Below are 24,011 nucleotides of genomic sequence, written 5' to 3'. Positions count from 1 at the left end.
AAACAACTTGCATTCAGGCTGAAAACTGCTATCTGATCCCCAAAGCAGACAATTTTTCAGTTTGTGTCATTCAGTGGGAGGTAGACGACTTCCTTTAGCATTATTCAGTACTGTTTTTGGGGGGCAGGATGATGCCATTTATCAGTGTTGTGTACACAACCATGGAGACGTACCTTTAGGAGTGTTGTGAGCAGCAGTGATTTGGAGAATGGCGCACCCTTGGTGCAAGTAGTGGGTCCTGAACTGCCAGGAGTGTGCTGCCAGGTCCTGGGGTTCTGCCAAGTTCCTCCTCCTTGCCCCACAGTAGGCAGTAGTAACACTGCTTGCTCTTTATCCTGACCCAGTTGCTGCCAAGCACTTCTCACAGCATCAGCAATTGCGCACCCATCAGGCAGGAGCCTCTCTGTTGAATGGAAGGAGAAGGAAGGAGGAGAAAGGTGTTGTTTGTTCCCTTTCTCTTTTACACCCCTCTAGCACTCCACTGAAGAAGCCTTCCCCAGTACTCCATGTCCCTCCAAGCTCAGGGCTCAGCTCCATGCTGAAAACCTAATGTGACAGGGATTCTTCAAGGATGCAATCAGCAAACATGGGGGATAGAGAAGCAGACATGTTGACACAGCAAAATACTCCCCTTCAAGCAGCACTCCTACTGGGAGGGCTGCCTGCTCTGTGTGCCATGGATCGCCTCAGTCTGGCCAGGGGAACAGGAATTTTGCCCCAGAATTTGCAGTGGGGTGCTGAAAAGGGTGCATCACGCAGGGGTGGAACAGGTGGGTGTTTTGGGATGGGCAAGGAGAGGACTCAGCATCATCAGCAACTGAAGCACAGTGAGTGGGATATATGTGGCAAGTGGAGGGCAAGGCGTCCATCTCCCGCAGGTAAGGAAGATGAGTGCAGGACCATCTAAGGGAAACCTCTGAGGCTGGAAAGAATGATGCACTCCTGGCACAGCAGCTAATCTGGCATCCTCCTGTCCAGTCCCATTAGAAACGCGAGCCTCTTCCAGCAAGGAACAGCACGGAGTCTCTGAGCATTGAACACTGCACAGGCCAGGGGGAGCTGCATCTCAGCTGGGCACCTCTAGGTGGACAGAGGTTGCACAAGGTGCCCTGAGTCTGCATGGAAAAGGGAGCTGCGATGGAAGGAGACACTCCATGCAACCTTACCCCAGTCCCCAGAGGGATCAGTCCTGCAGTGCCACCACATTTTTGCATCCTTCACTCAGGATTCAGAAAGCACAGCAATGCCAAGGTGCTGAGCTTCCAACGCTGCACTATTCCTCACTGAGAAAGCACTGCGCCAGCTGGGAGTGTTGAGACCCTGGGCCGTGTGCAGGGCATGGTTTGCTTCACGGCACTCCTGTGTTGTGTTGCCACTCTGTATGAGTTCCTCTTGGTTTCTAATTCCTAGGGGAAAACAACAAACCATGGGTGTTGTTGAGGGAGGGACAGGAGAGATGGCAACCTGGTCTGCTCATTGGCACTGTAATTATTTGCCTGCTCTGGGCAAGGAACATTAAAAAAACAACTGTGAAGGGAAAGAAAGCAGAATTATCACAACAAAGCTGGTTTTGAGGCCCCCAGAATGTGTGATTGTTTTTCTTATGCACAGGTGTCTGAAAATGAATCAATGTCACTGACTCTGAAGCAGGAGATGTTTGAATGACATGCCCATACTGAGACACAAATTCCTGTGAATCAGGCAATTGCAATATTGCTGAGCCAGCTTGGCCTTTCTCCATGTTTTTGAGCCTGGACCAACTAAAACACAACGCAGGTGGAAGAGGGAGGTGAAGCACTGCTTGTTTCTCCGATGCACAGGGATCACTTGGGCCATGGCGAGGCCCTGCTCTGCTGACAGCCTGTTGGGGAACAAGGCAGCAGAGAGGACAGGCAAAGACACATCCAGGCCATGAGGCAACAGATAGGGATCCCACAGGCATCACTGCTAACACAAAGCGTCCAGTGCCATTGTTCAAATCTCCCCTTTAAATGAGACCAAAGTTCCTGTGCTGCCTTACAGCCTTGGTCCAGCCCACAGCTCATCTCACCATCTCTGGTCTCTGTGAACCAAAGCAACTTTCACAGCATTGCATTCCCCACAGGCAACTTGCCCGTCAAAGCTTCTTCCACTGCCCCAGCATCACCTCCCTCTGCTCCTTCAGATCTGTTTCTTCCGCAGCAAATTTAATTAAAGCCTCTCCAGAAGCCTCATGAGCAAGTCAATACAGTGCCCAAGGTAGGATGTGTTAAAATAAGGTTTAAAGTGAGTAGGTATGAGAAGAACTGGAAGGAAGGTAGGCTTTGCTGTTAAGGAACTGGAGAAAGGCAAGATCCATCACTCCCTACTTAGGTCTACATTACTATTAAGGAAAGTGTCTGTGCTCCCACTGCAGTCATTGCAGATCCAGTCAATACACTCTTATCCCTAAATCTGCTGACTGTAGAGGTAGATCTTCATCAGCGGTCACGGAAATTGATCGGGGCAATAAGGGGGCAATATCCCACAGCCCACCCAATCAGCTCTGTGATTTTGGCCATATGGAATAAGCTCATCTGTATGGTCTGTAGTCTTCTTTCTCAATTGCCCTGCAGCTGTATCTGTTCCAAAATAACAGCTAGCTCCTTTGCATTTTGTGATGGTGCCATCATAATTAAAATAAATTCCAGTCTCCAAACAGCAGTTGAAGGAGCCCATCCATTTCAGGAGGAGGGATGGAAAAACATTTTTTCCAAATTATATTCACTCCGGCCTACCTGGTTTCAAAGCTGTCCTTGATTCCATTTGGTTGCTGTGGAAACAGCCATGACATCAGACTTGGGAGTCGTGACATCGTCGAGTGAATAATCTCACGCTGGAAAAATGGAGCAAACAAATGTGTTTATCCACAAATGCTCCTACCATGAGGAACTGGAATCTCCAACGGTAATTTACCACACGTTGCTAATGCGTTTGTTGTAATATATTTCTTAATTCTTTTTTCTTTCTTTCTTTCTTTTTTTTTTTTTGGCTGGATATGAAAGTTCATCAGGGCTGGAACAAACAGGGGAAGCATATTGAAATGAGCATTACAGATCTGTCGTGCTCTAGTTTATGGTCTTTTCTCAGTGATACACAGTAAGTAAAACAAGCACTGATTGAGTCAGCTGCCTCCTGGGTGTTCATTTGCTGTAGTGTGAGGAATATTAATGCTAAGTACATCCGTGTGCATCAGGAAAGGCAGGAGGAGGCAAGCAGATTACCCCGGCTTAGGGGTATTATACACGCGTCTGCAACTTCCAAAGACACAGAGAGGAAACATTTCTGTGGGGTTTTGTCTCTTATCTTCTTACAGTCTTATAGATTTTGGAGATGCATTGCCCCGCAGTTTTAATACTCAGAGTTTTTCAGGGGGGATTGTGATTTTTTTTTTAAATCCTCCTTTCTACGGAAGGGGAAAAAAAAAAAAAAAGAAAGAAAGAAAGAAAGAAAAAAAGCAAGCGGTGAAATTCATCAGGATAAAGAAAAAGCAGATTCCAAGAGAAGAAAGCACAGATGAAAAAGAAAAGTTTGATTAAAATCCCCTCTTGTTCCATGTGTTTGATGTAAATATCTTCACACCTTTCTCTTCCTTGCAACCTCAGCAGAGGGTTCAGCCCGTCACCAGGGGATTGAGTTCCAGGCTCAGGGCTTTGTAGTTGCTGCTGCTCTTGCTGCTGTTGTCTAAAGGGATTATAAGCCTTTGTAAAGCTTGTGTTAATACCCTGGAGGGGAAAAATAAGTTTCCAAATAACCTTTTTTTTTTTTTTTTTTTTTTTTTGTGCATCCCCTGTCTAAGGGTCCTTAGCAATGGAGAAATTAGGATGTGTTTCAGCTTTGAGAGCAGGCCTCTTGAAGTTCACGAGCCATGAGTGCTGCCTGTGTGCCCCAGCCTGTCCCAGGTGTCCTTGTGCTGCTGCCACCAGGGCCCAGGAGCAGCACTGCACTGCTCAGCTCACCGGGGAGAGCGTTTCAGCTGAGTTAGGTGCTGGGCTCCCACCGCATCCTTCAGCAACACATAGAGCACCTTATGCTCTGTATGTTCTTTAGCAAACCCCAACTCAAGATCCAATTCCACAGCTTCAGACTGACTCTCTGCATCTTTTTTTTTCTTTTTTGTTTTCTGGGTTTTGAGCCACACCGCACCACCTCCCTTCAGATGCACTGCAAAGGTGCTAAGGAGTGCATCAGTGGGCACTGCGGGGCCGTGCCATGCTCAGTGCCAGCCAGCAGCCCGGCCCACCAGCTGATGGGTTGCTCAGCAAGGGCTGCTGCAGGTGCTCAGAGGCCGGCCCAGAGCTTGCATGCTACTCAGTGCTTGCTTACATCACGGTCACCCACTCCATCCTGCTCTGTCAGCCTTTGGGAATGGAAGTGAGAAAATGACAGTGGAGAGGAAAAGTGCTGAAAGAAGGGAGAGATGTGAAGGGACAGTTCTTTAGAAAATGAGAACTTCGAGCATCTCCTACAGCTGCCTTCCATGAGCTCTGGGTTAGGGTTGGATTGAAGAGGTGAAGGCAGCACAGCCCATCTTTGTAGGGCTGACACAAGCATCCAAAGCAGAGCTGCTCAGATACATTCACTGTTATGCTTTTTGCTGCCAGGCAGTGCACTGTGACAAGAGGCTCATCCCTGCAAACGCAGAGCACGGGAGGAGGCAGGGAACCCTGATGAGCATGGCAGGACCTGAGCAGGGCTGGCACCAGAGCACGTCAGCCCCATCCCTTGCCCAAGGCCCCACCAAGATCAGGACCAGGGGTATGGGGCCCATGTTAGCCACAGGGAAGAGCCTTCTGGGATAGCACGAGGTTTTGCACAAATCTGTTTCTAAATTTTCCTAAATATATTTTTCAGACATGTTGATATGTCGTTTGAGAAAAGCACAACTCCCCAATTACTATTTTGTCTGCGGTGGTGACAGTTTCAAAACGACGCTGAAACACAGTCATGATTGAAATAAAACTTTTTGATTGACTCAAATCACTTTTTGTCTTACAAACTGTCCGCCAGCAATTTTGGCTTTTTTAGAATAACACTCAGATTTGGAAAGGAGGAAAAAGAAACTGAGTTTTTGGATAGGAGCAGAAGTTGTTTCCAGCACAGCCCTTTCCGTAAGACCATCTGCTCTTTTGTTCCCAGGTTGGATGTGCAGAGCGGTGTGCCAGCTGCAGCAACAAGCCAGCACCGTGTGCAGGTAGTGCACAGCTCCAAGCAAATAGGCTGCCCATGGAAGTGGAAGAAAAGGCTCTGCTTTGCAAAACCAAGAAGGCAAAAGGAATCTAATACGTGCTCACAGAGATGTTACAGAGCAGTGAGAAGGAAGTGGCCTGTGGCGTGGGCACCAGAGCAAGCTCACCCCGGCTTCATAAGGAATTGAGGTGGGTAGCAATGCCTCAGGGGCAAAACAAAACCATATTTCTTCATTGTTAGTATTCTGCATTTTTACATAATTAACATAAGCCTTAACGATTCTCCAGAGCTCTCTTCTACAAGCCCATATATTTATGGAAATGCTTCCTTCTCGGTCTCCTTCCCTCTTCTCCTCTCTGGGTATGCCCACTGATTTGGAAGGCTTAGCATGTATCTTTTCTTTCTCCATCAACCCTTGGCCTTAAAGCATTAAATCAGAGTTCTCTGGAACTGCCACACCATGGAAATATTTAGTGGATATAATGTTTATCTGTGATTCTTGATTCACTCAACCCATTCTCTAAGGGAATCTCTCCCAACATGCCCCCCAGTACTTAGCTGTGAAAATTACTTTCCCTTCTCCATGACTTTGTCAGTGCAGGGAACATCACAGCCTGCTTCAAAATGCTGCGCTGCACTTCTCAATGGTATTTTATGACACATTTTTCAAATCAAATTTAAAAGCATAACTGAGTGGAATTAAATTAATGCCGTCTGGTAATGTCAGCAGCACCGGAGCTGTGCATGGCTGGCTTAGCTTCTAAACCTCTGGCAGCTTTCTGGGACTTAGTTCTGACTTCGGGGAAATAGTGAGCATTGCCACGTGAATTGTTTAAAAACCTGAATCTGTGGAAGAGAGTGTGTGGGAATAAACACGTGGCAGCTGAGGTCTTGGCAGGGGGTCAGTGGGGAAGATGTCAGTAAGGGTGTGTGTGGGTTTGTTCCTGTGTACGCCTGGGGAAGGAGGGTATGTGAGTTCAGAATAGGGATCCATGGGCGTTTCAGTGTGATGGATGTAGATGTAGGGGGCTGAGAACATCTCTAACATCACATTGGTAAACCTTACTGTGTCAGCTTTATGCTTTCTCATTCCTGCAATATAGTTATTCCAGCCCAGAAATGAGCGCATCGCAGGGCTGATTCTGATAATGAACATGATAATGAGTTAGGATAGCAAAATGTTGCATCTCCAGATCACTGAGCAGAATGCACACTTTGTGCCCGTGTATATTTCTGTCTGGGTGTAGCCAGGAGTGTCTTCCTGTAGCATTTGGGCTGCAGAACTGCTAATGCAACCCTATGTGATGGGATGGGTCATGGACATATGCAGGTACACGCTCAAAAGTAGGTTCACATACCACACTTACAGGCTAATGTGTCTGTAGATGCCTTAATGCTTATTCTACTGACAAAGAGTTCACATATATCTGTCTGAAATGGTGTACGTATAGGCACAATCTCATTTGTGTGCAGCCAACATCTGCCATTTTCTCTCTGTTTTAAATACAATAATTCCAGATTTATTTTTTCACATTGTGAAAGCAGCCCGTGATAATTTTAGCCAAAATTAATCCAAGAATATATAGCACGGGATGTATTTCATCAGTGCCTAGCAATACTTGTTTCTCAGTGCCTTTTCATTCGCTCATGCAATTCCATAAGGGGCACTCAGGTGCCCACAGGCAGAGGGAAAAAATTTCTGCTGGTAGAATTGCACAGATATGTATTTTCCTCTCTTTAGAAAATACAATATGCAAACACAACAGCAGCCCTCTCCCATAAAGCACCACCTGTTTATAGTGGGAATCTCATCACCTTAACACCATGGTGCCTTATCCTCATCCCTACACTTGTGCTGGGGGTATGGTTGTTTCCTGGATGCTTTTGTGACAAGAATACTTTGAGGTCAGGTAATGCATCTGTATAGAGTGACAGAGATATGTATATGATTTTCTATTAATAATAAAGCTGTCTTAGATTGGAGATGTAGGAGCACAGAAATAGGAGAGTATATAACAAAATGCAAAACTTGATGAGAACTCATCCCAAGCAAACCTAAGCACAGTAGACAATAATGAAACCAGAGGAATTTTCTGCGTGAGTCTGAGATTCAAAGGTGGGGATGGAATTAAAAAAAGAGAGAGATTGTAAGGCTGCATTGCTTATTTCTGGCCTGAAGGACTCAATGTGCAACACAAGGTTGAAAAAAAGTTCTCTAAGCTGTTCTTAATGCACAGGGATTGATAACAGCTTGGTGAACTGCGGAAATTTTGTATGCTAGGCAGAGCAAGATTCATTCACTTAATTTAAGCATCTAGATGTTCAACATCTAATTGTGAGCCAGCCACTCTGGGCTCCCTTTACGTGCAGGAGGGAGAAGCAGGCTCCCCAGAAGATGCCTCGTTCTGTTCTTGAGAGCAGTGCCTAACCGGGGTCAGAGGAACGCCAATGCAGGCCCAGACTGCAGAGAGATGGGGGTGATTATCTCGGAGCTCTCACTGTTAGACTTCTGAAGGGAAGGGAGATGAATTCTGCCCTCAGCAGCTATTACATTCCTGGGGGTTAGGGTGCTTAAAACATCTCTTTTTTGCTAGCTTGAAAGACTCCATCGCTCTCACTGAGAGACAATTTCATGCTCTTAAACAAAGTACTAAGGCATGAAAGTACAATCCAAGTCTGCTCTTTCCGTAGGGCTGAGTAGGGCTGGTTAAAGAAAAGGGCCATATGATGTGCTTTGCATTGAACTGAGGAGCTGACATTGGGATCTGGGAAACGTTCCAGCAGGCCGAGGCAGAGGGCTGTGCTTGGTGCCAGCATGAAAAGACACAGTTTTCATGGAGATGCATCCATTTACACCCGGCCTGCATTTGGAATGGGGAGAAGAGAAATCACCCCTTGATCAGGGCTTATTTGACATATTGAGTTATCTCTCTGGTGAGTAATGGAGTGAAGATGAGTACACGTTTGATATGTTAGAGTGGCTTCCTATAAATATTAAAGCATGAGGAAACTTCACAGGCTAATGGGACGGAAGCACCTGCAATTCATCCACGCAGACCATGAGTGCGAGGCATCTGCCAGCAGCAGGTTTCCCAGAGGGGCCATTAATGGCTCTCCCTGGGCCTTTCCTGCTTCCTTTTCTGCCTTTCCGGGGTCTTCATGGCTAGAAGGAAAATTGCATTGCTCAGCCTCCAACTCCAAGGTAGCTGATCTCACAGAGCTCCTTTTACTCTGCCTAGGGACAACGCGAAACCCTCATCACTGAAGGCACTTAAAAAGAGATTAGACAAACTCATGTCTTGAAAAGCATTCATCATCTTGACCCCATCGGATAGCAGACAGGTTGAGCAGAGGTCATCCACTAATTTCTCCAATTCCATTTAGCATACGTATTCTCCAATAGGAGGATCTTCAAAGAACGATTTCTCAGTCTGCTGTCTGCAAACCATCTGAACACAGTGCTTTTTGCAGTCAGTTCATGCAATCGAACTAAGAAATTAAAGTTTATTTCCACACGGTATAAACAAGCAAAACAGAGACAAAGCAATCAATGAATCATAGAATCATAGAAAGGGTTGAAAGGGACCTCAAAGACCATCCATTTCCAACCCTCCTGCCAACCACTAAATGAGTGAATCCTCCAAAGTTCAGCCTCATTTTCATGTGGCTGCCCATTAAAATTGGGAAAGAAATTTCATGGCTGGGTTTCAGATATGGAAAAAAGAAAAAAAAAAAACTCAGCCATTCACTACTTGAAAATAGAGAAATGTTGTTCTAAGCGGTGGTTACCCGGATTTATATCATTAGTCTGACAGGTGGGCAGCCTCCACCAGGAGCTCGGGGAGTCTCCTCACTTCTGAAAGCCAGAGCCTGGGATTTTCAAAGGCATTTGCTGGAAGGAGCGACTTTCTGACAGCCCCGGGCTGTCAGCCGAAAGGCTGCTGCTGGGAAATGGGGAAAGAGTTTCCTCTTGCTTGGAACAGTACCTGGCTCTTGATTTCCCTGGATGGTTTTGCACCGCTACCTGTCCTGAGGCATGGAGTTAACTAAAAGATACAAAGAGGTCACTGAAGAGCTGAAGAAGAAAAGTGAGATGATAGGAAGTGTAACTTCACCTCCGTGCAGCTAACTTCAAAATAGTTGGATCAGCAAGGACGCCAGGTGTACCTACTAGCTTGTGTGTGTGCTTGTCGGGTTTTTTTGTTTTGTTTTATTATTCTTGTGTTGCTGTGAAGAGTAGCTTGAAGAAAAGAGAGCTGAGAGAACTCAGGCAGACGACTGCATGTGTCAGGGAAAATGTGTCAGGTTGGAAGGCATCGTCTGACAGAGGCAGTCAGGGAAGGCTCCCTCCTGCTCAGATGGGTAAGTCACCATGCCTTTCAATGAGAATTTGGAAAAAGAAATAGGTCTGTGGGTTTTCCTCCTAGGACTTTCTCCTTCAGCCTATGCACCTGGTCCAACCCAGGTGTGAGCACTAAGGGTGGAAGTGCCAGAAGCTGATGTAGGACCTGAAGGTCCACTGCAGCATGAATGCTTCTCCTCCTTCCTTCCCCCAACACAGTTTCAATCTTTAAGTCTTGTTCTCACCTCAGTAACATTACAGCACAGACCTCCATCAGCTGCCACAACAACCCAACAGTGGCAGCTCTGATGATAACCAGCCCAAACTCTGCTTTAACCCAGTTATGAAGTTTGACAAACCCCATTCGTTTTCACATTCTCATCCCAGATTTTCAGGGGTAAGGGAGAAACAAGCCTATTTTCTTCATAAATAAGGTGATCTGGGGTTTTGGTGCAGGACCTGAGTGTATGGGACATCTTCCAGCTGCTCTCAGTCACTGTCATTTCACATCCAGCTCAAGTGCCAGCATTTCGTTAAATCAAACCTCTGCATTTAATAAGATAAAATAGTTCTTTATGAAATTAAAATTAGGTTTTAACATCTGTAGCAAACAGAGGGTTTGCTCTCATGTCACATCTGCACCTGTGCAAATGCCAATTAACCCAGTATAATTAGTCACAATTTTGCTAATTACCACTAAGATCAGAATCAGGATTTACTTCCTCATTTTTTATTCCCCCTTCTCTTCCAGCTCGTCATCTCTCCATCACTACCAGGAGCTGAGGGGTTATGCAGATGGCCACGTGGGACCACCTCTAAAAGCAAAGCCTGGGCACCAGATTCCCAAGAGCTCAGCAACTGAAATGCAAACACGATTTTCAGAACCGTGTGGTTCTTATTTCACCACCTAAAAAAGGGGTAAATCTTTGGTCATTCCCTGCCTCCAGCAGATTTTACAATGGCGCATACCATCAAAAGAAATCAATACACGGTAAATGGAGCACTTTTGAGAAGAGTTGGCTCCTGCTGTGAGCCTTGAACCTTTCTGAAAGTGGTGACAGAAAGTCACTATTTCATCACTGCAATGGGCTCTCCAGCCCATCCTCAGACTCTGCAACAAGTACATGTCATAGGACAAGCAAGAGTGCTTCCCTCCTGCCCACCTCCCCGTTTTTGTATCGTTACTCGTTAATCACATCTCAGCATTCACCTCTACTATTCGTTGTCATTATTCATGATCTTTGGATTAGTAATAACCGTAATTGGAATTACCATTGTGAAGAGCTGGGGGAAGGACAGGATATTTTGGCAGCTCTCTTCACATGTAAATCGCTGGACTCCCACAGACTGTTTATAAGGAAGAAGTGCACTGTGGAGATGAAGAGGAGGAAGAATACTGTAGCTACTGTGGCTTAAGTGAGGAAAGGCTTGTGAAAACTATTACTTCTTATTGTCCTAAATGACATAACTGAAGAGAAAAAAAGTCAGAAAAGCTTTGAGACACTGAACTCTTCTTCAAAATTAAAATAGGAGCAGCAAGATTTGCTTTGGGATGCTACTATTTTATCATTGGATTGTAAGGGATGGATTGGCATTCATTATTAACACCCTTATACATACACACAACTGACTTGAACAATAAATACACGTATTTTATCTGTTTCAGTATTGTCTGGAGCTGCCTTGATTTTGATGGTGTTTTTGGGAGAGGGATTTATATACCACAGATTTCTGATCACCCCTAAAGCAATCGTTTGTGATCCCAATTGCAGCAGAAGTGGTTTCTGCACTTAAAGAAACGTAACGTCCCTGACCAGATGGCCAACAACAGAAACTTTGGTGAAGTATTCTTAAAAGCCCAGTAAAGTTCATGGCTGTCCTTGCTGTTCAATTAAATTGCTAACATTTCTTTGTCTATAACAGATCTTCTTTCTGCTGGAAACTAAACCTAGTACTCATTTTCTTATGTCCTCAGAGAACAACAGATCGTCTGCTAAAATGTCCTTTAACGTATTAGAAAGTTGCATTGTGTCCTCTTTCAGTCTTTTCCTATTAAGGTTCAGCTCCTTCAACATTTCTCACAGGTCTTGTTTTATGAAACTCTCCTCCTTGCTGGTATTTCTTTGCATCACCCCAATTCGTCCACATTATCAAACCTAATACCCCAAAGATCTCGTACTCCAGCTGGAGACTCCTTAGTGCCCAGCTAAGCAGAATATACGATCTCTCTGGTGTTACTTTCCAGAGCAAGATTTGCCTCTTCTCACTGTTAATCCATATTCATCTTCTGCAGTATTATAACCCCTTGATCCTTCTCCACTGTACTCCCATTAAGGCAGTTATTCTCCCTTTCACAGACATCGCCATGATTTCTCCTTCCTAAGAAGTCATTTGCACCATTGTCCTATTGAATTTCGTCTTGTTGATTTCCTACTGCTACACCAAAGCATCAGAACCATTTTAAATTCTAATTCTGTCTCCCAAACTGCTCGCAGTCCCTTCCAGCATAGTGCCATTTGTAAATTTTATAGATGTGCACCTTAGTACATCATCCACGTGGATAATGAAAATATTGAAGAGGTGTGAGACTCTAATTCTAGTGTCCTTCCTGCTTAAAGGAGAACCAGCCATGACTTCTCAGACAATTGCAGACCCATTCTGTGAGGCTTCCTACTTGTCACGTTTCCTTGTTTGCTTGTAAGAAAACAAAGTGGGACTCTATTAAAAGCAAGGTACATCACAACCACTGCATCCTCCAAAACCACTGGGGCCAGTGGCTCTGTTAAGACAGTTAGATTGATTTGACAAGATTTGTTGTTCACAATTCCATATTGACTGCACCTTTTATGATTTTATTTCCCTCCAGATACTTGTAAGTGATTGTTTAATGATTTGGGTTAGGATGACTTGTCTGTAACTTTGGGCCCACTTTTCCCCTTTTCAAACATGGAAGCTATGTTTGTCCTTCTCTGGCCCTCTGGGTCCTTGTCTGTGTCACCAGGTAGCTGAAGACAATTGCTAATCATGCAGACTATAGTGGTACGCTCCTTGAGAGCTTTGTCAGGTTAGGCTGACTCCTGTGCAACAGCTATCTACATGCACTTTAACTCATCTGTCTCCTATTGTGGAAAATTTTTGTGCTTCACCAGCGTTGTTTTCCTCCCTTCTCTTCCCTTACAAGCCTGTGTTTCTCCCTTTATGTCTCTCTGAAAGTCTTTCACTGGAGCCTGAACTCCTGCTGCATTGCTCCTTTCCATCCATCTCTATCATACATCCTGGCACTCACATTTGATTAGCACTTCATTTTAATTTGGGAAGTCTTTAAAGATATTTCTGTGCATCTACACTGAACTCTTTCTTGTGTCCCCAAGTAAATCCAGTTCACCACAGGCCTTCAACTTCTCACTTTTAGCAGCTGTCCAACACCTCCTCCCCACAGGGACCCCTGAGCAGTACATCCATCAGTGCCCTGCAGTTCCTCTGCTCTCCCCATCCTGCTGCTTTTCTGTCTCTTCTATGAATTCTGAATATGTTAAGTTTGTGGTCACCATCTATTTCTGGCCAAGTACTTCAGTTTACAATTATGTTAAACAATAATTTGTAAAACACGGAAACAACCCTGAGCAAAGACACCAGCACTATAAGTCTTCCCAGATGAGTCCTACCAGCCATTATCCCCCAGCAGAGCTTGAGGATACGATCTCAGGTAGATATGCCATAAAAACTGGGACTTCTGGGGCATATGGATAACTCAGCTCTTCATCTCTCTGTTACATTTTACTCCCTGTGTCTGCAGCAATATGGACTGTAGTTTGCCATTCTCTATGGTGAGCCATTACTCTATGGAGGTCTCTTAAGAATCACATAAATCATACTAAGAAAAAAAACATTTGTAAAAACAACACATATTCATACAGGGAGCCATTCTAGAGGTGTCACTCTTACTTCCCAATCTGTCCTTTAGCTCACATCTGATTTTTCCTTCCCTTGTAGTTTCTTGCATTTCCTACGCGTGTAGGAAGCAGGTAATACCATCACGACATCATCATGCACATTCAAAAAGCCACAGCAAGAAGGCTGGGAAGTAGTAGAAATGTACTTTCCTTCAAGATAGATATTTAAGCCTTAGATATTTTGGTTTGCTCAGAGTATCAGTCACCTAACTCATTTATTCAGCAAAAGCTAGGTACTTCAGTAGCTGTGAGTAGCTGTCCCCGGTGTTTTCCAGCTCCAGGACCCAATCACTGATCATCAATCTCTAGATCCAATCACCAGTGACTGATTTAATGATGTCAATATTCCTTTGCACTCCTCCATAATTTCCTGTCCCTGCCCTTTATGACTTGCCATAGGAAGCAACCCATTATGATAATTCTGTATTCCTACAGCAGAAAACGATGCTGAAAATGAGAAATAAAATTCTACACAGATCCAAGCAGCAACCATAGCTGCAGAATTAGCGGCCAGGACACTATTTATTGAATTATTTATCTATAATGCAATGCCACAGTTTAAAAAATTAAATTAGTCTAATTATCCTATTTAAGGAGATAACTCTCCTGTTGCTACCACTCCCATAATTTTCTGCATTTCCATCTCCTTTAAGACTAAATTATCTACTCCTAGGCTTTTTTCCACCCCGTATATATCTGAAAAAAATATCCTTCGAGGTATAATTAACTTTTTCATTCAGAATCCTAATTTCCTCTCTCAGACATTTTCTGCTGTGTTTAAACTATTTATTATGCAAACTGAGAGAAGTCAAACTATGAATTATGTACAAATCTATGTATAGAAGTTCTCAGCTAATCACTGCATCTCGGTGTCTGTGGTTCAAGGTAACCAAAGTACGCAGAACGGAAAATATCAGAGTCCAGCATTCAGCATAGGATATTTTTCCTCACGTTAAAGGCACCTTTTTCCCCACAAAATAAATACGTCATCGTTTAATGATTTACTTTCTGTCCTGTTTTACAGTGATTTCCTACCACCTCCGCTATGTTTGCCTTCCTTCACGCTGTGCCTCCTCCATCTCTGCTGAGGCGCTCTCGCTGAACGGCGGTCAGATGGGAGATCTGCAGTGACTTCTGATGGCTGCTGAACAGCCTTGCACTCCGCGTTCAGTTTTTGTCTTCTTCCTGATCCTGGTTCACGTGTTTGTTCTCCGCCCTTTCACGTCTTGGATTTTCCATTGTCATTGCAGGGGTGTGAACAGCCTTGTAGCCACATTCAAAAGTGCCCCAAAGTATTTGTCTTTCATGTAACTTAGGTTCTGGCATCATCATGCAGGTTACGGCTGCTGATGTTATTGATTATTAGCATTAATAAAGTTATACATGGCTCTGAGCCTAGATTAAGGCTTTGAAGACATCACAGAAAAAGGTATTTGTGGTCCCAAGGATTTTTCAATCTCTGATTACTCTTTCAGCTAATTAATAGCACATCACTGGCTATCTATCTGTCCTGTCAGCACGAAGATGTTAAAAAACCCCTCTAGCTCTTCAGTGGCATATTTCCTAGCAGATTTATTTTAATCAAAAAGGAATTATCTTGCTTGGAGAAACCTTTTGGAGAAACCTTTTCTTCTCCAGTGCATGCAATTTCAAGTAAATGAAAGGAAGAAATATGCTTTTATTTATTTTTCCATATGGAATTGTTATGATTCATTAGCACGGAACGTGGATAAGCACTTCAGGGTTATGTCCAATGAGACAATGGTAAGATAAGTGAACTGTTAGGGCTGGATCTTCTGCTTGTATAAGGCAGCAATGCTTCATTGAAGTCTGCTCTGTTGGGTTGAAAACTGAAGCTGGAATGCCTCTACATATTGTATACATACAATATGTACTGTATTGTGTATATATGTGTGTACACTTATATATACACTTATATATATATATATACCTATATATATATATAAGTGAATACAAGCTAGACACCAAAAATCAGAGGATGTCAGGACAACCTTTACTTATAGAGGTAATAGGTGGAGAGAAAGAGAAATACAGCCCTGATTCAGAGAAAAAAAAATCCCTTCTCTAGGAAAATTCTTTGGCGAGGCTTTAATTTATCAGGGCCTTAAGGCCAGATGAAGTCAGTGCCTTTTAAGCACAATAAATGAATGTGTTGCTGAAGCTGCTTCCACATCCGAGAGCAAAGACAAAGATGTATACGCTTCTGGAATTAAGCTTGACTAATAGAGAAATGCCATTAAATGTGTGCAGTTGCAGAAGGAAAGCTCCAGGTTGTTTTCTGGGAAGGCTCTTTTAGCCATGAGCTCCCATTTGCAGTCCTGTGAATTTACGTATTTAATGCCATACCTTCACGCAGCAGCCCAGCAGATACAAGAAGAAGCAGGTAGGTGCAGTTCATTAAGAAACACAGGATGGAATTTGTGAACATGCAAACCAAAATCCTACGGTTCTTTCTGTGAAGTCAAAGAAGCTTTTTAGGGACTTTGAGATTTTTGAGTGTCCCCAGAGCTTTCCCCAGTTACTCTTCTAGAACCTGGGAAACAGACCAAGCCTGTCCTCAGAATGACTCTGCTCCGGTATGTCTTTATGATGAGGATGGGTCTTGCAGCCTTCCAGAAGGAGAAGAAAACATATTAAGGACTTTTACAGGAGCCTCTTCATTTCCTTCTAATCAGTTTTATCTCATTAGCAAAGCCTCTTGGCACTCTTTTCATGCCCGTGTGCATGGGACAGAGGAATGTTTGGATTTTTGTATCTGTTTACACCTCTTCATTGCTCAGCAACTCCAGAAAAGGAGGATGCTTACAGCCCTCTCCCTGCAACTCCAATGAGCTTTTTTTAACTCCTGAGTCAGGTCTGCTGGGATTCAAATCGGCAGTTTCAGAGAACCTAGTAGGAATTGCAGACCTTGTGTTTTGGACCCTTACGCCATCCCTTTGGTCTTGAAAGTTCAAATAAGCATGCACCAGGAGGAGAAATAATTGCAGGAGAACTCCCAGGCCAGGGCACTGGAAGGAAAGGGAAAAAAAAAATCAAAGCAAGTTAAAAATATCCTCTGCAAAGACAACTACAGGCCAGTAGCTCCAGAAAGCTGAATTCATCAGAAGGGATTCGCACCATCATTGTTATTTATTGCTTCTGACACCTGGTCCATCACGTCAGGAATACTTGCAGCTCCACAGCCTCCTGACAGATGCAGCATGCAGCAAATGCCTCCTCGATGCATCCTCCTCTGTCCTAGCAACAGGCTCTGGATGCAATCAAATCCCACTGCGATCAGGGATGGACAAGGTAAGGGATGGGTAAGATGGATGCAGTGATGGCTGCTGAGAGGATAAGGCTGAAACCTGTGCCTAGGAGATTTAAAACTGGCTGTAGCAAATGAAATATGCACAGCAACCTGATCAGATAATGTCAGTTCAAATTTTATTTATCTCATCACTAGCAGCTCTGTGAGTTTGCTGCTTTCACTTTTTCTTCTATTATTTCTTTCTGGAAGCCTCTCATTAACCTGCTTTTCTCTGGATTTGTTTGTGCCTCGCTTTGGCAGCTGGCCAGAAGAAAACAGGGCTTTAATTCCACAGACTGTAGATTGTGTCCCAGTTATTAAACCATATTTATTTCTCTGTTTCCAGAATTTTGTGGTTGCTTTCTTTTTCTTTTTTTTTTTTTAATTGCTACGTTATTTTGCTTCTCTTTCCCACTATGGAAAAAAAAAGGAACACAGAGTTAACTCTTGGGCTGCCAGAAACCAAACTGACTTTCTAAGCAAAGCATGGGCAGGTTCCAGAGCCTGAATCACAGGCTAGATGCAGCTGCAATCAGAGATCAGCTATCTGAAAATCAGCCTTGTAAGTTTCTCCCTCTCCTAAGAAGACATTTGTGTAAACACAGACTCACAGTTCTGCATCTTGGAGTTTGAAAGAGGGTTTAGGCATCTGTGTCCTTATTTTAAATAGCCCTTGTGCCTGCTGGAGCATGGACCCGCAGATAGGAGCAGCAGAGCTGAATAATCCACACTCAAAGTTGGGCTCGGTCCAAGCTACCGCTGTGAAACTCCGGTTGCACAACTCAGGCAGAACATTCAGCTTGCAAAAGGGACTTTAACTCTGTCAGCTTCACCCGTACCTGGCGATGCCTTTCCCCACCCAGAGCTTGTGGTAGGATGGGGCTGAGCAGAACAGCAAGGCGTGACCAAAGCACATCGCTCTGTCTTGCTGTAACACAACTCTCATGGAATTATAAGACATATTTTTCAGGGAATATCATCAATAAATCTGTTTAAAATTGCTCATCCCTTCACTGAATGTCATCCAAATTCTGCAATTACACTATTGAAAATTCCGAGAAACAAATTCTCTTTTCCATTACTTGCAAAGAAAATATATCAATCCACCGTGCTTCACCCAGTGACGACTCTTTTCTCCATGGAGGTGCTAAGATGGCTCATTCAGTCAAGAGATATTACTCAGAGGCTTGCAATCCATCAGCCTGGCATCAAGAAGATGGATGGCAAACTCTTTTTAAAGACATGTTAGATACACAAGCACTCTGAGAACTGTATTTCAGATCAACCCATTCAAAGAAAGACAAGAATTATAAGAGACAAAAGTTCCCCTCCAGTTTTCCCTATCACTCAATGTAGTTAATGTCTCCAGTGCAGCTGTTATTCTAATTAAAGCCTAGCGTGTTTTAATGCACAGGAAGAAAAAACCCAATTGGATCCTATCTCCAGTCTCTACTATATAGTCTCCACCAGCGATCACCAAATCTGCTGAGAAAGAAGAGGCAAACACAGAGATCAGAGCCCCTGATTAAATATATTTAGGCTCTTAAGTCTCCCATTGAAGTGGTTTCATGTATGATCCAGTCAGCAGCTCCAGAACCATCATTCATGGCCCCAGACAAAGGTTTCAGCTCACATCCCCACCTCCTATCTATAACTTATGCAGTGGCTATGTTTGCTCACCCTTCCACTTCCCTTTCATTCTGAAGTTCCCTCCTGGCACAAGCTAAGCCCAGGACCTTTGGTGTCCCTTCTGCAGAGTGGATGTGAGAACCAGATGGCGCATAGCTCTTGGGCTGGCACAGTGCACAAAGTTGAATTTCAATGTCACTGAGCAGCTAAATGATTGAGGGCTCATCCGCACACACAGTTTATTCACTGGTCTGAAGGCATCTAAACTGAACTGTCACAAACACTTAGTGCAGAACTACCACTGTGGCTTCAAGAGAGCTGCACATTTAGCACTCAAATCTTGAGCAAACCTGAATGGAGGTTGTCCTGAATCTACTAACTGCATGTCTGCTAGGTCACATTTGACACAGGTGATTATCAGTCATCCTCTGGACATTAGGCCAGGTTTTCTGCTAGCATGTCTTTTTTTTTTTTTTTAATTATAAGAAAAATACATTTTTCCCTTGCTAGTGCTAATAGCATTTACTGGGACAAACAAAATGTTCTCACAGAGTTCCTGCTTATTTACTTTATTCTCTTTAAATCCGTTTACTCAAATGATTGAGTTCATAATAGCTTTCATCCTTGTGCAGTCAGCCCTGTGTGTCTGTGTGTGTCTGTGTGTGTCTGTGTGTGTCTGTGTGTGTCTGTGTGTGTCTGTGCAGTTTGGACGTTATTCCATTTGCACGTAGTAAGTGTAATCAAGCCTATGTCACCCACATCTAAACAATTCCCTGACTCTTAACTCATGACTGTATTCTCTTTAACTGTCAGACTGATGAGGTCCGGCACCATTTTCCCTCCTGATGGATAAAATACTTTTAAAGTTAGGAAATTGTCATTTTCATCTTAAAAAAAAAAGAAGAAAAAAAAACAGCAAGGATGTTTTAGGTCTGACAGCAAGAGATCTCCTTCACACATCATTCACATTAATGTCTTTTCCTTCCTACATGTAGTATGGAGGTGTTTAAAGAGCCAGACAAAAAACCAAGTATTTCTCTGGCCTGCAGTGGATAGCAGCCAGGACCAGGACCTAATTTGGTCTTTATGAGGGTATTACTTCACATAAATTTGCTTCCCAGCTGTCAGAGATTCAGAACCATACAATGCCATTTCTGACAGAACTATATATATATATCACTTCTGCTCCTTCTTGACCACTTTTGCTTCCTAAATAGATTGTAACCAGTCCTTTCAACATTCCAGCAATGCAAATCTTCCCATCAGCTTTCAGAAACACCAAAGTAGGTCGAATTTATCCTCATACGTGAGCAATTCCTATTCCTCCTTTACTACCCAGAATTTTCACATTGGTGTATAGGCAATTAAGGATTTTCTGTTCCTTCAAGTCTCTTGATACCTCAATTAATCTGGTTCTCAACATCTTGATTTTGTGCTAAATTAGTGCTCCCTGTCCCTTCTTTTCACCCTCCCCATTGCTACCGCTGCAATGCACCCTGCCTGCTGCACAGCCCCTCCCTTTAAACTGGCTGCTCCTCTCCTCTTATAGGAGCCCAGATAGCACAGCCCCTTATTCACAGAGGACAACCACTACTGCACAAAAATGATGTCGTTCAGTTTACACAAATCCATTTGTCTGCAGCAGGGGAGGTGTTACATAAAGATGAGTGACAAACAATAAGACATATTGCTTTCACCAAATCCTTGCCTGCCAGGTTCAGCCATACTGTGCAGTCTTGTCTGGTTTTCTGTCGTTCAGGAATCACCAAATCAGCACATCACTCTTCTGAAAGCATTTCTTGTTTCTTAAGAAAGACTATGAGAAGTTATCTTTATTCTCTTTGGCTAATGGCTTTTTTTTTTTTAATAGACATACACAATTTTCTGTGCTATCAGGAAATTCTCAGTCCCATGTAGATCCCTGCTCCCTTCCACTAATTGGATCATCAGTGATAATTTCCTCCATAACAACCTAGGAGACTAGAAACAATTGGGCATTTCCAGTTAAGTGAAAATTATTCTCTTTTTCTCCTGTTTGAGGCTCTCATTCTCAAATGACTATAGTCAAGCAGTGGGTTACCAAGCCCCTGCGGTGCTGATGATTACAGGGTGTCTGATGGGGCATCAGAGACCCCATCTCTTACACTGAGCTCCAGGGAGCTCAGGCAACGCTTTATGGTACGCATCAGTATGACACAAGCAGGATGCTGCTTTCCCAGTGCCCCAAGCAATGTGCACATGCTGCAGAGAGAGGAAACTTCCTGAAATCTGCCAGCCACTGGCCATTCATCTAAGCACCACCAAACCGCTCCTCCACTTCAGAGCGGTCCCTGGACACCTTGGGGTGTCCGTCCCCTTTGGGGATGAACATGTTGACTTCGTCCAACAAGGCAGGACACCAGCACATCCCCAGCAGGGCCCAGTTCACCACGAGGTGCTGACTCACCCATGGCTTTCCTTAAAATCTCGTGCTTTTAAAAGCAGATAAATAATGAACTTCCCAGCACATTTCTGCAGCTCAATGGTGACATCCAGTGCCTGGCTCAGTTATTCCCAGGTGTGTTCTGCAGGGGCCAGCCAGCCCCGTTTCTTGGCTCAGAGAGTGGCTCAATTGTCTCTTGCAATTACATCATGTTCATACAGGAAAATACTTTAAAACAAAATCCCTGTTTAGATTTGCATAATTACTTAATTGCAGGGCCTCACATCTCTTTTCCTCCTGTTGAGCAGTGCTCTGTGCAGCAAGCAGTGTGCCCATAAGCTCAGCTCACACTCCTAATGTACCTGGAAAGGGGTTAGCTCCACCGAGGATGGAATTCCAGTCTTTCAGCCTGAATTTCACAAACAGCTGCCATTTACCTTTCCATGACCTGTAGCGATCTGAAACCTTCTACAGCCCAGGTCTGGAAATGAGGCTCCTGCAGCTGTGCTGTGCCTGCCAAGGGTTCAGTGGTGCCTTCCTGAGCTACGTGGGCAGGAGGAACAGCAAAGGAAAAGGAGAAGAAAAAAAAAAAAGGAAAATTGAAAGAAAGATAGGGACTGGGGGGGAGATTGAGGAAAAAAAAAAAAGGAACTACTTATGGTGGGAAAGACAAAAAACGAATTAAAAGGAAACTGAAGGGAAAAGCGGCGATGAGGCAGAAGAAAGAGCCATCCCAATGTGGGCGAGGAATGATGCTGTTAAGGGTGGTGGTGGTGTGTGCTGAACAGGCTGCCAGCGCGGCAGCACCCAGCTGTGATAAATGTCACCAGCCTTCCCTGACACCTGATAAAGGTTCTGTCCATCAGAGGTGCCAGCTGTGGAGGCCAGCAGGCTCCACTGTAACCTTCAGCCCTGTTCATTCAGAGAGAAGCTCCAGGATTTTCCCCTATTTCACCACTCCCTCTGCTGAACGACTTCCCTTCTCCTCAGCCCAACCATTCTGCTCACCCCGGTGCTTTCTGGCACCCATTGCTCAAAAAAGATCACAGGCAGCAGAAATAGAGTCCTCCGACCCAGCCAGCCAAGGAGAAGCAGTCTGGGCCTGGATTCAGCCAAAGGCACCGAAACACCAGATCGATGGAAGTGCTGCTGTATCTTTAAATATACCTTGGATTCACCCCTGAGAGCACTGGGAGGTAAGTAGCAGCACAGTGCTTCTCCAGAAGACCGTAACATCCTTTGAAAATGCAAACTGATTATAAGGCTTGTAGCCATAATTGGAAACTGCTGGCTGGCCACGCTGCTAGCTTCATCCTAGAGTTTGAACCAAAAAGGAAAAGTGATTTATCTAAGGCAAAAAATCAGCAAAATCCCCAGGTACAAAAGCAGTAAGCAGCTGGTTAACCTGGAATAAACAGGCAGAACACATCTCAGCTGCCCAACAAAATGAAGGAATAAAAATCACCTGAAGTCCGGCTATTGGGGAAGTCAGTTATGCAGAAAGACTAAAAGATAAGGATAAATCCCATACTAGCACATCAGGTTAATATGGCAGCAATAACAGGAGGATGGGGTTATTTAGGATATATATAAATTCTTGTCAAGGGAGGTCATTTAACCACCCCCCCTCCCCTGCCCTGGGCTCAATGAAACAAACATCCAGTCAGTTCTGAGTATCTCAGCATCAACAACATATTGACAGCTTGGAGAGAATTCAAAGAACATCCTCGGTGATGATAAAGGGACTGGAAGGATTGATTTACAAGGAGAGGTTTTATGACCTAAGTGGGATAGATTCATCTCTAGTATAATTCCATTGATGTCAAAGGGCCAAATTTTGTCCTCAATTACAACAGCGTAGATGTGGCAAAACTTCACTGAAGCAAAAATATAAGGTCATCATTAAGGGGAAAAAGAATCAAAAAGGAGTATCTATTAGGCTCTGGACATGTCTCTAAGGAGAAATGGTTGAACCTCCAGTACTTGTGACATTTAAAATTAGCCAAGATAATAGCACTGAATAATACTATACAGAGAACACTTCTGCAGTGGCAAGAGAAAGAAAAATATATGTGGGATTTCCTTGTATTTTTATTATTATGATGATTACTGTTTTATGAAAGGCCGAATCCATATCTAAAATTAACTTCCTATAGGCACATTTAAACAGAGTCTGTTGTAACACAAGCAAAAAATGTCTTTTGGAAAAGCCAAAGAAAATAAAGAGAGTTTTAAGGTAAGTTAGGGATAAAGAAACGCCTAACAATAGTATCAGCCCATCACAACACGCGATGGCTGGTGATGATAAAGCAGAGATGACAAACTGCTAATAACCATGGGAAAAAAAGGCAATTCCATTCAATAACAGTTTATATACTGCAGTGTAAAGAGATGCCTCGGTGGAAAGATTTTAGAGGATGGCTGAAGTAAGCTCCGGGTTGATTTGTAATTTGAAGTGTGGGGATGATATAGTTCTCACTGCTGGAATCACAGAACTTTACCAAGAGGTTATATGTTGTAGAAGAGAAGAGCTATTGCCCCTTCACTTTTATCTCCGAGACAAAAATAATGTCCATAACAGAAAAAGACGGTGATTTGGGCAGAAAGGAGAGGACCCGAGCAGGTTTCAGAGATTTTTATGTCTATGCTTAGAAATAAATCGAGGCAGTTAATGCTGAACAGAGCACGGATGAAGTCAGGCACTGGAACCGTCGTGTCCATCACAGCATGAGTGTGATAGACCTGGGATCAAAATGGAAGCAAAAAGCACAGGGCTCTGAAACTTACCAATCACTACCAGATTTGTTGAATAAGAAGTTATCTACCCTACAAATACTAATATTAGTTGTAAATTAGCAGAGAGCTCCAGGATGCTCTGATAATATTACATTCAAAAATACTACATGGGATGACCAGTTACCCTGGATTGGTAATTTACAGTGACATAAATACAGTGAAAATAAGGGAAGAGTTAATACAAGAAGCAATTAATAAAGCATTAAGGAATAGGAATATAATTAATGACTGTCAACATGATTTTATGGAAAATAGGTTTTATCAAATAACCTGATTTAATTATTTGGGTAGATTCCAAGTTGGACTGATAATCACATTGATGGACTTGGCTCTAGTAAAGCCTCTGACTTA

At 43.7% G+C, this 24,011-nt stretch overlaps 1 long non-coding RNA gene across 5 annotated transcripts in view; it reads right to left on the bottom strand.

Moving 5' to 3' along the window:
- The window catches only part of LOC101748943, a 241,366-nt gene that overhangs the window by 129,547 nt on the left and 87,808 nt on the right, over nucleotides 1-24,011 (bottom strand). For 4 of the 5 annotated variants that reach the window (XR_005840308.2, XR_006931685.1, XR_006931684.1 and 1 more), the window contains exons 3-5: nucleotides 2,757-2,854; nucleotides 1,167-1,406; nucleotides 174-403 (exon numbers count right to left, since the gene is read on the bottom strand). This is a non-coding gene — a long non-coding RNA (uncharacterized LOC101748943). Of the gene's footprint in view, nucleotides 1-173; nucleotides 404-1,166; nucleotides 1,407-2,756; nucleotides 7,088-24,011 lie in introns of those variants that run through there. The other variant, XR_005840312.2, reaches the window with a different exon arrangement.

The sequence above is a fragment of the Gallus gallus genome, chromosome 17 (assembly GCF_016699485.2).
Source record: "Gallus gallus isolate bGalGal1 chromosome 17, bGalGal1.mat.broiler.GRCg7b, whole genome shotgun sequence".
NCBI lineage: Eukaryota > Metazoa > Chordata > Aves > Galliformes > Phasianidae > Gallus > Gallus gallus.
Note: the sequence above shows the minus strand (reverse complement) of the source record. Positions and strands in the feature narration are given on the sequence as shown.